Source organism: Melospiza melodia, chromosome 4 (assembly GCF_035770615.1).
Source record: "Melospiza melodia melodia isolate bMelMel2 chromosome 4, bMelMel2.pri, whole genome shotgun sequence".
Classification (NCBI taxonomy): Eukaryota; Metazoa; Chordata; class Aves; order Passeriformes; family Passerellidae; genus Melospiza; species Melospiza melodia.
In genome coordinates, this window is record NC_086197.1 from 72,011,377 (window position 1) to 72,028,424 (window position 17,048).

At 37.8% G+C, this 17,048-nt stretch overlaps 1 protein-coding gene across 3 annotated transcripts in view; it reads left to right on the plus strand.

Moving 5' to 3' along the window:
• Positions 1-17,048, plus strand: part of TAFA2 (TAFA chemokine like family member 2) — a 189,052-nt gene that overhangs the window by 1,057 nt on the left and 170,947 nt on the right. The window lies entirely within an intron of this gene.

Sequence of the window (17,048 nt, forward strand, 5' to 3'; positions counted from 1 at the left end):
CGCTGCCCTAAAGTCGGACGAAGCCGCATGCGGAGAAGAGCTGCTTTGCCGTCCTTCTGCTGGGCACCTGGAGCAGCTGGCTACAGCCTTTCGCCGGGAGATTCTCAAGGCTTTTGTTTTCCCTTTTATTTTTCTTTGATTTTACTTAAAATATTAGTTCAACAGAGCCGAGAGGGGAGCAGGGGAATCCACCTGGTTTTCAACTTTTATGGAACGGGGTGGTCGCTAACTCGCAGGACCTTCGGGCACTTGGGGGTTACTGTGCCCGGACGCTTTATCAGCCGCCTGCAAGAGAACGGCTGGAAGAGCGGTAGTCGCTTTATGCGTCCTCTAAAAACAAAACAAACAAGCAAAAAACGCGTTAAAGGGAAGATTCGTGGCTCTGTTTCTTTCTTTGTGTAGTGCTCTTCAAGTTGTGCATATATAGTATGAGACATACCTTGTCTATCCACGTTGCTTTTGCAGAGAAAGTTTTAAAATAACCTGCTTTATTCCTGTGGAGCTGTAGGATCGGACACCAGGTTATCAATGCAAAGAATAAAGAGCAAGAGCTTGCACTGCCTTGTTAGGGGTTGCCACGCGTGGCTCTTCTGTATGTTTCATTCCTACGGAAGTTAAAATGCTTAAAGCATTTTAAATTATATGTGTAGCTACAGTTCTCTCTTTCTAGCTTTTGCTTGGAGCTTATCAGTTTTTTTTTTTTTTTTTTTTTTTAAGTACCTCAGTTCTACCACCCTCCCCCCAGCAGACACTGGCTCAGTATTTGAAGAAGCGTGCTTTGACTCCTGCAGAACTGTCAATTTAAATAATAAACATACTCAACTCCTTTCTCTAAAACCCCATAAAGGACTCCAGGTCATAGGGTCTTTGCACCACAGTGGATACATTTAAATTACTATTGACTAAATGATAATTGTTATCTGGTTTCTCTGTCTTACCAACTAGTTTCAGACTTTAGTGTTCAGCCTACTATATGTTTAACACTTTAAAGCTACTTTATGGGCTAATTTAAGTCAAATTGAGAAATTAGATTCTTTCCTGTAGTGCTGGGTACACACTTGAAACATAGTTCAGTGATGCTAAGAGGATAGCTTAGCTGAAGTTGGAAAAGAACATACTCAGATATTTTTAACAGAGGTGGCAAAGGTGCAAGTTTCATTATACTTTTTCACATTAATTGGGCTGTCATCTCATACTGATGCCTAAATTGTTTTGTGAGTGTATAATTAACAGTAAAGTAATTCTTATAAATTTCACTGATAATATTTTATTTCAGACAGCTGATGCTGCTGAGGCAGTATTGAAAACCCTGTGGGTTTTGTTTCACATAGTCCCAATTTCCAGCAGTTATTCTTATAAATGTAAACCACCTCAGTACTGTAATTTCAGTGGAAAGCTTTGCTCTGTTGATACAGCAAATCAGATTTACTACTCAATGGTTCTGTATATTTTTTGGTATATAGAAGATCCCTCAAAAATGTGATATTAGCTTTAGATACACTGATGGTAGTGGGTGACTGAGATAAAATCTTGATTCAGTCTTGCTGTTTTAATCAGAGAATGATGACTAAGCTGCCAGGACCTTTAATCACACTGGACACGGGGTAACTTTTTTACCTGCCTCATGATCTGAGGGATCTCAGCTTTATGTGTAGATGCCTGTAGTGCGCTTGATTATTCTGGTGGGGAATACATGAAAAACTTGTTCTGAATGAAAGTAAATAGATGTGTGTACAGATGGATATTGGAGATTGTTTTACTGGCAGGTTGCAAAGTGATGATTCATTGAGCCCTATCAGATTTACATAAAGCAAATAATACTTTATACTGAATTGTTATGGCAGAGAAAAATGTAGCAGCCAAGAAGTTTCATGATTTCATCAGAAGTGATGACAGACTTGATAAAGGACATCTTTACAAATACAGGCAGTATGTTTTTGGTAAGCAAAATATAACCATGAAGTTTTTCAGATCTGAGCATTTTCACACCAAAATCTCTTGCTGTCTGTATTGCTACTTACCAACCAGTGTAAAGCCTAAATAATGTACTAGAAAGATGTTACATTTATTATGTTGTATGTTTTGCTTACTATAAATAAGTAATGCTACAATGCTAACTAGTTATCTCACCAAAGGAAATCACTGACTTGGAAGACTGAAAATTACAATACCTAATACTTATCTACACAGAAATGTGATCACCATCTTGAAAAATTATTCTGAATGATACAACTATCAGTGAGCAAGTGGTTCTATGCCTCTGTTTTATCTTCTGCAGGATTTTATTAGAAATGCTTCATTAAGTCACATTATTCTGCAGCTGTTTGCTCACTGAAAATTAAAATAAAAATAAGGAAATTTATCCAGCAGAGCAGTAATATTTCCTTTGTTAAGTACTGAAACTTTAAATAAAACAAAATCTTTTAGCTTCAGTGTGCCAGAAGCAGTGAGTACATCCTATTTTTGTGATGTATGGATGGCATTTACAGATGCAATTCATCAATGTATTTATTAGTCAAATGTCATCAAACAAAGAAGATAAATGGCAGTAAACAAAGACTGCATGGTAATACAGAGGCTAAAGCAACAGAAGACCCTACAATCTAATTAATTAATGTTCAGTTTCCTATTTCCAGTCTGTATTTAAACATCTCCTTTAAATGTCTTTCATAATTTTTCTATTGCATGTCCAAGTAATTCAGGTAGCAATAGCTTTTTATTAGAAAATATATTTTTCATTTACCTTTTGAAATGCTGAATTTTGAAGATATTGAGCCAAAATTTGTGTAAAGACAAGTGTAACAGAAGGGTCCTATGCCAGCAGAACTGAATACTGACCTGTCCCTGTTCATGACCATTTTTGTGTTGAGGGTTATTCCCAACTGATGTAGACTTTCACTGCTCCCTTGGAGTAGTTGCAACTCTGACATTTTAAACCAGCTGGAGTATTTGCTCCATTATCCTTAGATCACTGAATTTAAGTGTATTACTTAGAAGGATTTTGCTTGTGCTTTGTTTTACTATTATTTTTTTTAGCATGGTAAAACAATTACATAGTATACTCAGCTTCAGAGAGTCCATTGTAAGCACACACTTTGACATTTGAAATATTTTTTAAAAACAGAAGTTCACTCTTAGGGCTATTTCAACAAGAAATTTGGCTCATTGATTTTGTTTTATAAACTGTTAATATTTACTTTGAAACACTTCTCCTCATGACTAAGTTCAGATATATAACATTCACCAGACATAGGAATGAATGTGGAAGCATCAACAGTAATGTTGTTCATTTTTCCTGATGACAGCTACAGAGCTATCTCCTTTTGCTCTTGTGGAACTTGGGAAGATAGTGGGGTTTATGCTTTGTTTCTTTATATAGCCGAGGCAGCCGCTCTTGTTTGCCATATGTAGTGAGCTATTTATCAAAAGAGATAACAACAATAATGGCCAACTAACGTACCTTTTCATATTAGTGGTGCAGAACAGTCACATTTTTAAGATAAACAATTTAAGGCATCTTCATATAGCTTCTTTCATGTCATGTGTTTTGAAAAACAGTGGAGATAGAAGAGAGAAAGCAAAGACCTTGTGCTTTACTAGTTAAAGTAGTTAGCATAACTACCAGGTATGGCACTACGTAGTTAGATAAAATGGGATGAAGTCACTGAAAAAAGCTTTCTTAGCTTTTTCTTCTGTCTCAATACATTGGTACAGTGATCTGTAGAATGCTCTTCAAGCTGTTGCTTGAAGTAGCACTGGAAAATGCTTTGTATGGATTTGATCCTTAGTCCTTAACTAAACACTTACAGGAGAAGCTCCTATATGTTTTGTGGGCTGGAAGAATCATTTATATAATTGCATGTGTAAAAGGTTAGAAAATGCTTTTCCCCCTCATCTTTGAAGTTTCTCAAACCTCCTAATCTGTGCTATGTTCATAGCTTGCATTTTCTAGTTGCCTCACTTCACATCTTGCTGATCTTGTAATAGGAAACTTGAACACAGGTCTCTTGGCACCAGGACAGTGTTGTATGCAGCCGTCTCAGCTGTGAGCATCCCTTTAACAATGCCAAGGGGACAGCCTCGGTACAGGCTGGCACTCAGCTGAAAGCACACCTAGCTTTTTTTGACTCCTGGGTGTTTGGTAATCTTCTATGCCTGTATCACAAATCAAAGCTAATGTGGCAGAAGGTGCTTTACACTGGCAAACTTCACAGGTAAATAATAAACAATCACAGTTCAACAAACCTAGTGGGTTGTATAAATAGCAAAATATTAATAAGTGAGTCAGTAAATATCAAGCACTTTTAAAATAGATAAATTTTTGGTCTTGGTTGTATGCTGGCCTCTCTCTCTGTGGAATATTTCTTGCCTCCTCTGTTGCTATATTAAGGTCCAGTATTTGAAGATGAGGTACTGGACTAGACGGACCACCGTCTTGATTCAATAAAGCAATTTCTTTCTTGGAATGCAAGGAGGCAGTATTGCAGTACTGCATATTTATTTTACTTACAAGAACCGAAGTGCAAAAACCAAACTGCAATTGCTTAGTGTACTGCTTTTACTTTTTTTTCACTTTTAAAAGCAGGATATAAAACATTTCTAAAATAAATCTGTCAGTGACATGCAGTCTCACACCAGCTCTTTTAGAGACAGGAGCACAGACCTGACTAGTCTCTCACATTTGCAGTGATACTCTCATATTGGATTTCTTCTACTCCCTCACTGCATTTTCTGCATCACATATTGATAAGGCCGAGCTGCCTTATCAATCCGATCCATCCTGCCACAAAGCCATCAGTATGTAGCAGGTGTTCTCCCTCATCTCGGTCTGACAGGTCCTGTCATGGGCAGGGTAGAGGGTGTGGCTCAGCCCCTGGGTTACCCAGTGGATTTTCATGCTCATCTGAGCGTCTTCATACAGAACAGCCTTCCTGGTTACAGGCTGTCCCTGCCTCACCCCTCAGCATGTGGAACTGTGTGTGAGAGAACCTGTACCATGCAGTCATGCACTCGTAGGATGGGTGCTGCCTTCGGCCTCGTGACCGTGTGTTTGGGAGAGCTGTGAGCACTGCATCCAAACCATGTACTCTAGATCCCCTGTCAGCTGCTAGACTTCCAGTGTTTGTTCCCATTTAAGATGCCTGTTTGGCCTTTCAGATTCTAGGCTCAATGATATTTTCTCACTGGGTATTGTATTACTGCATTTAATGATGCTGCAAAGTCACATAGAATGGCTTGATGGCTCTGAGGAAAGCTGATGTCTTTCTGTGCTATTTGTATGTTGTAAACTGTTTGAAATGTGGCTCTTTTCCAGTAAGGGATGAAAGTGGGTACCATCTGAAGCTTGTCTCATGGTTTATCTAAGATGATTAGTAGTCTTAGTTCAGTTTGAACTGTAGAAGTGTTCAAGTCCCAAAAGTCATCTGGGAAAAATTAGGATGTGCAGAGAGGCAAACTTGAGGTCTGATCATGTGAGACATTTCAGCTGGTGTGGCTTCAGTGGGACCAATCAAATTAATTATGTGATTTAAGTATTTTCTGAAGTGAGCCTGAATAAATATTTCTAACTGCTTAGACTCATCTGTGCTGAAGGCATGTAGGTGGGGTGGTCTTTTGATAACTATGTTTGTGTCTGTATCATGGGTATAAATTTAAGACTTGAGCTTTATTTCAGTGGTTTACCACTGAAATAAACTCCTTTTATGAAGCTTCAATTCCATTATATTCAGAAGAGAGACTATATAACAGCAAGCAAAATTCAGAAAGATTCTACAGGTGTATGGGTACTCTGCATTATAAAGTTAGAGGCTACTATTACAATAATGTGCGTTTTCAAATATGGTATTGCTGGTGTGGTAACAAAGTAAAATATCACTTTCTGACTAAGCATATCAGGCTCTGGTATTTGTGCAGGAAATTAGGTCATGTTTAGAGCCTAATTGCAGAAAAAAAGATCTATTTCAGCACCATTAAAAGAGAAGAATACCCTTACAGGGATATATCCTCTCTTCAGACTCTGTTACCTGTGTGAATTTTGGGAAAAAATGTCAATCTATGCATTGCAACAAATAAGCTATTATTAAACAAGATGGGAAGTTTTATCTTAAGATCTGGTAACAGCAGCAAATACAGAGAGATCAGTTCTATGGGCTTACTGGAATCAAGACACAAGAAATACTGTGTTTATATGCAAACATAACATGCCATAAATTTAGATATGGTATTATCAGCCAGTACACTGACATTTCTCATTATTATGATCCTGCTTTTTTCTGTTCAGTCTAGATTCACAAGGGATAAACCTTGCATTGGAATTAAGGTAATATTTAAAATGCATTACTGCCAAAGTGTCCAAACCTTCATAAGGAAGGCCTTACGCTGGTATTTGTGCAGAGGATGTTCAAATAAAGAAGTGGCTGTGAATCCTGGTTGAGCTTCTGATTTAGGAAATGTTGGGGTTTTTTCCCCTAATGCAGATTCATTTTTCCTTTATGGCAATGAGATTTTATTATTCTGGTTATAAACATTGTCATTGTGATTGTTCTGGTTTAGCCCCAGTAGGCAGCTCAGCCCACTCAGCCACTTGCTCACTCCCTCACAGTGAGATGGGGAAGAGAATTGGAACAGCAACAGTGAGAAAACTTGTGGGTTAAGACAGTTTAATAGGTAAAGCAAAACCTGCACACACAAGCAAAGCAAAACAAGGAATTAATTCAGCACTTTGCACTGGCAGGCAGGGGTGCAGCCATCTCCAGAGAAGCAGGGCTCCCTCACACATACCCGTGACTTGTGAAATGTTTGCAATTCCTGCTTCTTCCCTTCCTTGGCTTTGAGCATGACCTCATATGATAGGAAATATCACTTTGGCTATTTGGGGTCAGCAGTCCTGCACCTCCAATCTTTTCACTGGTGGAGCAATGTGAAGAAGAGACAAAAGGCCTTGATGCTGTTTAAGCATTGTGTAGCAGTAACTAAACATCTCTTTTATCAGCATTGTTTTGGTCACAAATCTGAAACAGCAACCTAAAAGCTAATATAAGAATATTAACTATTTTCCAGCCAAACCCAGTACAATCTCTACCACTTATTCTTACAATTTTCATCATAATTCAGTCCTGTTTTGTCCAATATCCTCCCATTAACCACCCCTTTTCCCTTCTCACTGCCTAAAATATGCAGCTATTATTCCTTTAGTCTGTGACCCACCAGTGTATAGTCCATAAAATGCCAATTGAGTTCATCTAGTCCTTAACTTGGATTCTGTTTGTTATGGTGGTCACTCAGGAGAGGAGAGGTGGTTGTTTTGTGGAGTTACTGGACACAAAAGCCAGCTCAGGCTGGGTCACTGCTGCACTTGCACTGGTTGCTGTAAGGCTTATCCTCAACTGGCTTGGGTGGTTCTTGATGTAGAACTTACTGTAACATGCAACTCAAATAAGGGCTTGTGGCAATTTAAATGTAAATCTATTGCAGTCTCCATCCCTGGTCCCTTTGGACCAGGCCATATGGTTTTACATTGCAGTGAACTTCTCTGATAGCCACTGCTGCAGCACGGGTCTGTCCATAGACCACAGCCTGTTCAGGGGTGTATCTGCTGCAGTGTGAAATAATCCACAGCTGTGGTCACTCTTGGGTGTGCTCCACTGCTCTGGTGTGGCCTTGTCCTCAGACCACAGCCCCTTCAGGGGGTACTTGCTCTATTGTGGCCCTACCCATGGCTGGGTCACCAATCTTAAACACAGTGAACTACTGTTAAGAAAGGTAACTCTATTCCAGCTAAACCCAGTACATTGTTAGAAGTATTCTTGGTGATCCTATTCCAGATTTTGTTTTACCACATAGTTCAGTTTGTGACCAAAGCCTAACAACATAAAAGAATGTAACTCTGGGTAACTTTCTTCCTTGTGCGCTGCTTTTGTATCACATGTGATTCTGACCCCTGAGCTTGCAGCTCTTTGTACATTGCCTTGGGCCTTTAGATGACTCTGAGAGGTTTTAGGGAGCTTTAGCCCTCCTGTTTGTGCAGGCTGGCATGGCACAGCATGCACCTGTTGGTGTACACACAAGTGCATAGCTGCCTTCTCCCATTCTGCTCATGTCTGCGTCCGCTTGTGTAATTGTTGGGGTCACTGCTTATGGAAAATGTACTAGGAGAAAGTTTAAGCCTAAATCAGCTGTTCTGAGCTTCTCTCCCTTTGAGGCTGTGGTATAATTCTTTAGGTTTAAGGATTTTTTGGCAGCTTAATTATTCTTGAGTATTTGAAGTAGTCTTTGACTTGCTTTGTTTTGTTGCATTATCATGATGCTGAGTAAATACACACTTGATATGTTTTTACATTGGAAGAAAAATTAAAAATTGCTAATTATTCATCAAATAAACTTTTCATAAAACACATCTGTAACAAAGATGTTGACTCAGCTATTGCTATAGCTGCTTGAATAATCCAAATCTCTTTAATATGACACCTTGTTCCCATTTCCAACATTTTCAGCTTGAAAAATTGAACACCCAGTAATGACACTCATATTCTCTCTTTCCTCATCATGTCTCAGCTGCTCATAACCTAACTTTTTCTCCTCTGGTTCTCCTTGCCCTTCCTTTTCTCTTCACTGTTCACCTCATCTGCATTGGTGTCATATGATTTTTCCGAGTGTCAAGTAAATGCAGACTGCAGTCAGCATTACCAAATTGCTTTCCTGCCAGAAAAGTCTCTTTTCATGTGCATGACCCATCATCTCACAGTTAGCTGCAAGTCATTCTGATTCCCAAATTTACAATGTATTTTCTATTTAATGAGCTATTAGACATTATGCACTTTTAAACTTCATTTTTTCTAACTGCTTTCCTCCTGATAATTATAGCTTTCGAAAGAAACAATTAATTTGAAACCAATTCCGCAACAGAAGTGGCATTATTTAGATAGCATTCCTCCATCTATATGCACTAGGGATTATCTCATTAGGATTCATTTATATTTGGAAACTCCTGGAGACCACTGTATCAGTCCAATAGCCACCATGGTGTCATCAATAACATAGACAAGGCTACTGCATATGCTATTTTCATAAAACATAAAATGAAGGTGGATACATGGCTGGCTGGGTAGTTGGTTTTTGCTTTGTCTAAATGAAAAAAATTAGTTTATATACTTTCTTCACCCATGAGAATGCTTTGAGTAAACCTGAGCGCAAACACAAATAATAGTCCATGTGTATTGCAAAGATTTGGACATTTTTGAATTGGTATGTTGTTCTCATATATTCTTTTGGTAAGGATAATATTCTGTTTGTTAGGATAATTCTTCAAATTAAGTGGTTGTCTAATAACCAGCTGGCAAAAATTGAAGCTGATTCAGTTACTATGAAGGAGTGAGTTCAACATTTGTGGCTCATATGTAAGGTTCCTTTACATCCGTGTATTTATTAAATCTAATAATATGTACTAATGCAGGCTATATAATCCTGGTTTTGTCATTGTAGTTAATTATACCTAATTAATGGATACAAACTAAATGTATATGCAACCTGCCAAAGGATCACCTTGTGGTAAATCCTAATAATCTTTCCACAAATGCTAATATTTTTGTTTTTGGCTACTTTGAGTTCCAGCTAAGCAAAACATGGAAATGATTAATGGAAGGAAAACTTATCCATCACTCTGCCATGGAAGTTGGTAGAAATGTCCCAGCTACTGTAAAACAGTCTCTGATAGACTCCCTTCACTGGTTGCATATTGGAGCTCATACCTCATTCCCACAGTTACTTTGTGGGAACAATATTGAAAATGTTCCTGCAAGAAAATTTCCTTTCTCTGAATCTGTACATGTTAAATGCAGATTCAAAATGAATACAAGATACATATAATTGAAAAATCCGTTGAAAGTTTAGTATTATGTAGAATCCTTGTAACCTTTGTAGCTGAAGGGTATGTTGTTTATTCCCTTCTGTCTTGGATATTGTAGGATCACAATTTACCTGTGCCTTATGCACCTTTGCACCCCTGTTTGAGAAAATTGTTAAGTGTAAAAGTGAGTAATTAGTCAAGCAGATAGCTTTATGTCTCCCCTCATTTCTCTGAAACATTTTGGTTTAGCACTGCTTCAGTTCAGTTGCAATCTTTTCTGGTTTCTTATCATGACAGGCCTAGTTCTGTCAGCTGAAATAATAAAATATTTCTCACTAGTGAATGATTCAGGTGATTCAAAGCCAGATTTTTAAAGCAAAATGTTTTTTAGTCTCCCAAACTTCCTACCCATTAAACAAAGAGATAAAATAGTCTGCACATACCAAATCCTTCCTAAGCTTTACTGTTTTACAGGAAAAGGTAAGAATCTCTGATTTCGTGCCTTGTCCGCAGCTACTCTATGAGCTGCAGATTTCAGTCTCTGTGTCTTTTCAGTGTCCTAAGCAATTGTTGATAATTCATGGCCTCCTCCCTGGAGAGACAATTTATAACTGTCTGATTCTTGTAATTTCTGTGTGTATTCTGGTCTTGACCAGAAGATCTGTATAATTTTTATCTAACACCTGAAAATAACATTTTTCCATTTACTGACCTGGCCATTATGACTTTAAATTATTGCCCCTCCATAGATATAATTCTTTTTCTTTTTATTTGCAGCATGCAGTTGCCTTTGCATGTAAAATACATTTACAACCCTGTAAGCATAACAGTCCTTAAAACATTATGCACTGACCATGTATGAATAGCTGTGTGACAGTCTGCATTATCAACTGAAGCCATAAGACAAACATACGTCGTTTTGCTGTATATGCAATATGTTCCTAGATCAGGAGTGGGCTGTGGAGTTCAGACCTCCAGTGATGATCATAATGTCTATGTGATATTGGAAAGATTTAAAGGTACATCTTTCTCTGTTCTTCCACTTTTGGGGTTGTGTTTTGTTGGCTAATTAACCTTTTTTAAATTGGGCTTTGCCAAAGAGTGAATCAGACCTACTGTAATGTTTTAGATATTGGGCTACAGTTAGTTTTGGAGGCAGAGGGAAATGGATGATGGAGCTGTCTATATAATGATAAGTGGGTTCCCACAATATGACTGTTTCTGGTAGAAGTTATTGTTTGAAAATCATAATTTGCTTTAGTTTCTCCTTTCACCTCAGGAGAATTCTTGAACTTAATTCATTGTCATGAAATAAGTGACTGGAGTTCCCTGGAAAAGGAAATAGAATAGTGGACAAACAATTTCTCTGCTTTGTTTTTATCAGCTGTTGCTGAGGTTCTCCAGTGAGTCTGATCTTAGTAAAGATTTTCAGTTTTTATCCATTAGATCTCTTTTGTGAAGGAGAAGAAAATTCTCTGTTAAGATACTTCAGTAATGGCCAGAGTCAGAGAACAAGTGGGACTACAATCTAACAAAAGAAGGAACTGAGAAAGTAAGAAAAGTACTTCTTTGTATTTAGATGAATACTTTGTCAAATTCTTTCTGCTGGTCTGTGGCAGAGAATGTTTCACATAGCACTGTTACAGGACAAATGCTAATATGTCCGGGCACTGAGTAGCTGTTTCCACTTTGGAGGAAAGAAGCTGTACCTGGACTCTGCCTTCTGTTCTATTTTTGTTTTATGCTCTTTTCATATTTTTGGAGGACATTTCGTTAGAGTTTCCCAGAAATGTCTAGCCATGCATTGTAGAAAAGAATGTCTGCCTATGATTTTCTATGGAAGCTTGGTTTGTAAGGCCTTTCATTTCAACTATTGTAAATGCTTTCTAGCATTGAAGAAAACAAAACCATAATTGGGGAACAGGACGATGTCCATGTCTTTTCTTTTTTTAATTTAAAGACTTTTAAACTTAGAACTTAGGCTTATGCCCAAGAAATACTTCCTTTGAAAAATGAACCCTAATTTATTGTTCTACTACATTTTTTGGTGTTTTTTTTTTTTTTTTTTTTTTAAAGAATTGTTATTGAATGAAATAATGTCTTTGCTTATTAGCAACATACTAATAATTAGAAACTTATTTACCTGTAAATACATTCTTCTACAAAAATTTGATCTCTAAGTTAAATACCCCTCACTCCAATGAATGAGTGCCAATTACATTAAGTAGTGGTATAGTAAAGGAGCACAACTACTTGGTTTTGTTTTTATCAGCATAATAAGTTGTAGTAGTAATTTTCTGTGGGAATTTTAATTTTCCGGTATAATATGCAGTGAACTTGTAATGGTTCCTGAACTAGGTCTAATTTTTTCAGTTTCTTTGCCATGTGAGGGCACTTCCTCATACCTTTGAATGCTTTCAAGCCTCTAGTCCTTTATCTGTCTTTGAGCATAGCTAACATTTTGCCATTCCACTGACTTTCAACACCAGGCTACCTTGGTGAGTCAAACTGATTTGTGGTCAGGGTTCAATAAAACAGACAGAAAAATTTTAAATCCAAAGTTATTTTTAATATTAAAAATCAAATATAAAGTGGATTTTAAAATACAGTCTGTTCTTTTTATCTTATGCTTCAGCTTACCTTTTCCATTTGGTACCCTGAATTGGTTTGACTTCTGCAGTTGCTCAGAGACCTGTGTAGCACAGTAGCTTTTTCAGAAAAAGCTAAAGGACTTCAGCAACAGACGCTGCCATCATTAAAACTGGTTTTTAAAATAGCATCATATCCCTTCATGGTTAGCTTCATGTGTTCAGTTTCTCTGCTAGCCTACAATACCATAAAGCTTTCAGACTGAGTACTGCATACCTCCTTTTTAATTTCAGTCTCAGAGGTGACGAAGGAGGTTTAAAACCTGCTCAGATGGCCTAGATCTGTCAGAGAAAAGAGAGTCGAGCCCTTCACATAACCACTGCAGATACTCTGAAATTCACTCTGAGAATCTCATATAACAAAAGCTCTTTGGGTGGCTGATTTTGACTGAAAGGGTGAAGGTGAAGCCACCTCTCAGCATTTTCAGCACTAATAAAAGTTGTGGTTGGAATTTACCTTTTCACTAATATTATCATATCCAAAAGCTGGATAACAGCTACAATTGTGTTTTACCACCCCCTTGTTTTACTTGATTGGCCTGAATATCTTTTTCCAGCAATTAAATTTTGTGACTTGGAATGGTACAGATAGATGCAGCAGTCTCACAGGTCTCATAGTATTATGTTTCCTTGCCTGTTCAAACATATGGTAGTAATTTTATTTTTTGAAGTTATTCTTTTTAATCTTGAAGCGTCTGCTCAAAAATGTATGAAACCTCCTGGTATTTGGAGAAGAGTAATAATGGTGCATCATCAAATAAAATTCCTGAGCCAGCATACAGGACCTGAAAAGAACACCTTTTTAGACATCTCCCTCTCTTTTTCAAAGACCCTCAAAAACCACAAGCTACGCAAAATTAAAAGTAAATACACCTTTAATTGTGATTTATTTTGTTGTCAGATAATGAACCTTTGCAAAGCTACATTTGAAATGACAGTATCTGATTTTAATGGTAAAATAAACTCCTTTAGAGACCTCAGTGTTCTGCAAAATTGGAATACTATGTATGTCATCTTGTTACTGCTTTGTGAAGTTTAAAGAAGTGCTGCTTGGCTTTAGGTGTTGGAAATTTGGTCATAACCTACCAAAAAAGGGTATTAAAGGCAGGATTCAGCTTGAGACTGACACCTAAAGTAGGCATCCAATTGCAATGGGATGTGGGTGCTTTAGCTTCCCTCCTAGTCAAGGGAGATGAGATCCAGGGTAGGATTCAGGTGTATAACATAATTTAAAACTCTCTAAAACTTCTTGTCTGGCCTCCAAGTGCTGCTTCAGAGGGTTGCAGAACTCTGTCTGGATCAGATGCAAAATGGCTTGCATCACATCTGCTGATCCCTTCTCTTTGGCATTTCAGATGGCTCTAGATGGTTATGTTTGGGCACTCGATTCCTGTTGCTTATCAATAGACCTAGAAAGTTGTGGAGGGATAGAATGTAAGAAAATAAAGACAGTGCAGAAGGTGTCTCACCCCTGAGGAGTTGCAGCTGCACCAATCACCAAAGGTTAGGAACAGGCCTTCCCTTAACAGGCCACAGCTGTGTCCAATAAGAAGACAAGTGCTACAAAAGAGTGGGGTAGCTGGTTAGGAAGAGAGTTGGAGTTTGTTGTCTGAGCTGTGAGGAAGGAGGAGTCAGTGTTGTGAGTGCTGTCCATGAGAGATCACCAAGAAGGTATGGAACTTTGCAATAAGATGGCAACAGAAAGTGATTTGGCTTGCTTTAAAATCTACTACCTACTTTGGATCAACTAAATTGTACTTCAAATCACAGCAAGTTGATTGAGTTGAATAGCTTGCCTTAAAGGTAGCATTTTAGCAATTTGTAGTGAACATTTTAAACATGGCAAAATATTTAAGATATTTGGATGGACTCTGTAGTGATGTACCAGATCAATACCATGTCAATTATGTTTCCCCCTGCACTCATCACTGGTAGAGCTGCACCTTGAGGACTGTGTTCAGTTCTGGGCCCCTTCCATCAAGAAGTATGTTGGTGTGATGGGCGATGAAACTGGGAAAGGTCTGGAGCACATGTTGTATGAGGAATAGCTGAGGGAGCTGGAGGTGTTTACCTTGGAGATGAGGAAGTTCAGGGGAGACCTTATCACTCTTTACAACTGCCTGACAGGAGCCTGTACCTTGGTGGGGCCCAGCTTCTTTTCACAGGTAACTTGTGACAGGACAAGAGGACAGAGCCTCAAGCTGTGCCAGGGGAGGTTCAGGTTAGACATCAGGAAAAACTTGTTCCTGGAAAGGGTGGTTAAGCATTTGAACAGGCTGCCCAGTAAGGTGGTGACATCACCACCTCTGGAGGTGTTCAAGGAATGACTGGACCTGGCACTAAGTGCTGTGGTTTAGTGGACAAGGTGGTGATCAGGCCAAGGTTGGACTTGATCTGGGAGGTCTTTTCAAAGGTGTGATTTAGTTAACTGAACTGAGTACTGACAATGCCTAAATGTAGGTCCCATAATCCTGAACATATCTATGTTCAGTACCTATGTTATTGATAGATAACAGAAAGAATAGTAGCATCATATACAAGAATAACAAAACTAATTAACATTGAAGGCTATTTCTGCTAAAACTGTGTTTTCTTTTTTTTGGTCTGTTGTTTAATGATGTAGTCTAATACAAAATCCTGATGTGTGAAAAAATCCTCTGCTGCCCCATGAAATATTAAGCTGAAGTCTGAAATACATCCCAAGTTATGAGCCTGTTAATCAAGCTCTTTAAGCTAGATTTAATGTTTCTGATAATTTGAAAAGAAATAAATAATCAGAGATTTTTAATAATAAAAATTGATATATAATATGTTCCATATATATGTTAATAAGAAAGAAATAATCATCTTTTAAATGTAGGTCTGGAAAGGGTGCTTCCAGCTTTACTTCTAGTTTATAAGGAGCATGACTTTAACTAAATTTTATTTCTCAGATCAGGTTTTGTTGCTGAGACCCTGATCTGGAAGGATAGTTAATTTCAGAACAGGCACTTATTGGACTGTGATGTAACAGGGAAATGCGAGAAGAAGTTTCCAGAAGAATGAATGACCATATATTGAGCGACTGTAGAAATGTACTTAGAGAGTTTCAGAGCAGCAAACCAATGCAAAGTCCGGAAAGAGGCATACTTTTTGTGAAGTGTTTTTGTGACAGTGACACTTAGCATGACCTTTCAGGACTGTGGTGCTGAACAATGATAAAAAACCCCATTTTTCTGTCCTTTGGAAGACTGATGCCTACAAGAGAATCTTTCAATCCTTAGTCCTCACTGCATCTGCCTGTCATTAAGCCTACAGCTCTAAGTCATAACATTGTCGTAGCTGTGGCAGCGGTCCCTGTGTCCTGGCCTTTGAGGAGCGGAAAGTATATAATTGCTGACATCTACTAGTGTTTTATCAAAATACTGAGGATGTTATGAGAATTTCTTCTGGGGTTTTGATTCTCTAATGAGCAACTTGACTGTGATTAATTAAGCTCCTCTAGTTTTGGCTCTGTGTAGAATATAGGTCTACTGGCATCAGTCCCTAAATTCCCACTCTGCTCATTGGCACAGGACAGCATTCATCTATGGAACTGGAAAAAATGACCATCATGAAACAAAGCAGCTCTCCTTCCTTTGTCTAATGGGAGTGAGTAATTTAAGAAACACACCTGCTTTGCTACTTCTTAGATTCTTGAATTCTATACTACAGAATTACAGAGAATTTTAAACAGAAGTGCTTTTGCTTATCGTTTGTGTGGTAAAGTGAGTCTTAGTGTAGACAGCAATAGTTGAATTCACTTAGTAAATAAAATGCTTGGGCCCCAATTCTGACATGATTAGCCCATGTACCCTCTCTCCCCATATTGCCCTTTTTTTGTCTTCCCCAGAATTACTCTTTTCTCAGTAAATGCAAAGTAACTTTTGACTGTATTTTTATTTGCTGAGGGTTGTCAAGTATTTTTCTGCAGGACACTTCTATTAACAGAACATCAATATCTGACTAATTAGAGATGGAATATCCAAGCAGTATTTAGTAATGCAGTTTTCTGACTTTTTAATTAATTGCAAAACAGGAGAAAATGTTAATTATGGTTGGAAAGATCCTAAATACCATTTTGCCATTTTTTACAATTTAATTGCAAGAAATTATGCAAATAACCAAGTATATTACATTTGAAAAAAAATAGGTTTCTCATGCTACTTGTAATACAGTCATAAAATCTTTTATGGTAGGTAAAATTTTAAGGAATTTGAGGATTAGAATTCTAGGTGAATAAACATTATCTTTCTTATGTACTCAGTGGCCATTCTTTATAAATGTCCCATTCAAAAGAAAGTTTTCTACAATTTTCCTTTAGAATGCTTATACAAATGAAAAAATTGATATATTATTTGTGGTATTGTATGACGACTGTAATTGCAAGCTTCAAAACCAAGGACCTAATCTGTCTTAAAATGTTAGAGTGGATAGATGCACATGCATTGATGGATGCAGTTTAAAACCCTAGGACCTGTCTATAATGGAAAGAATTAGCATCAGCATTTTGTGCACCTGAACTGATGGTGGGTGCT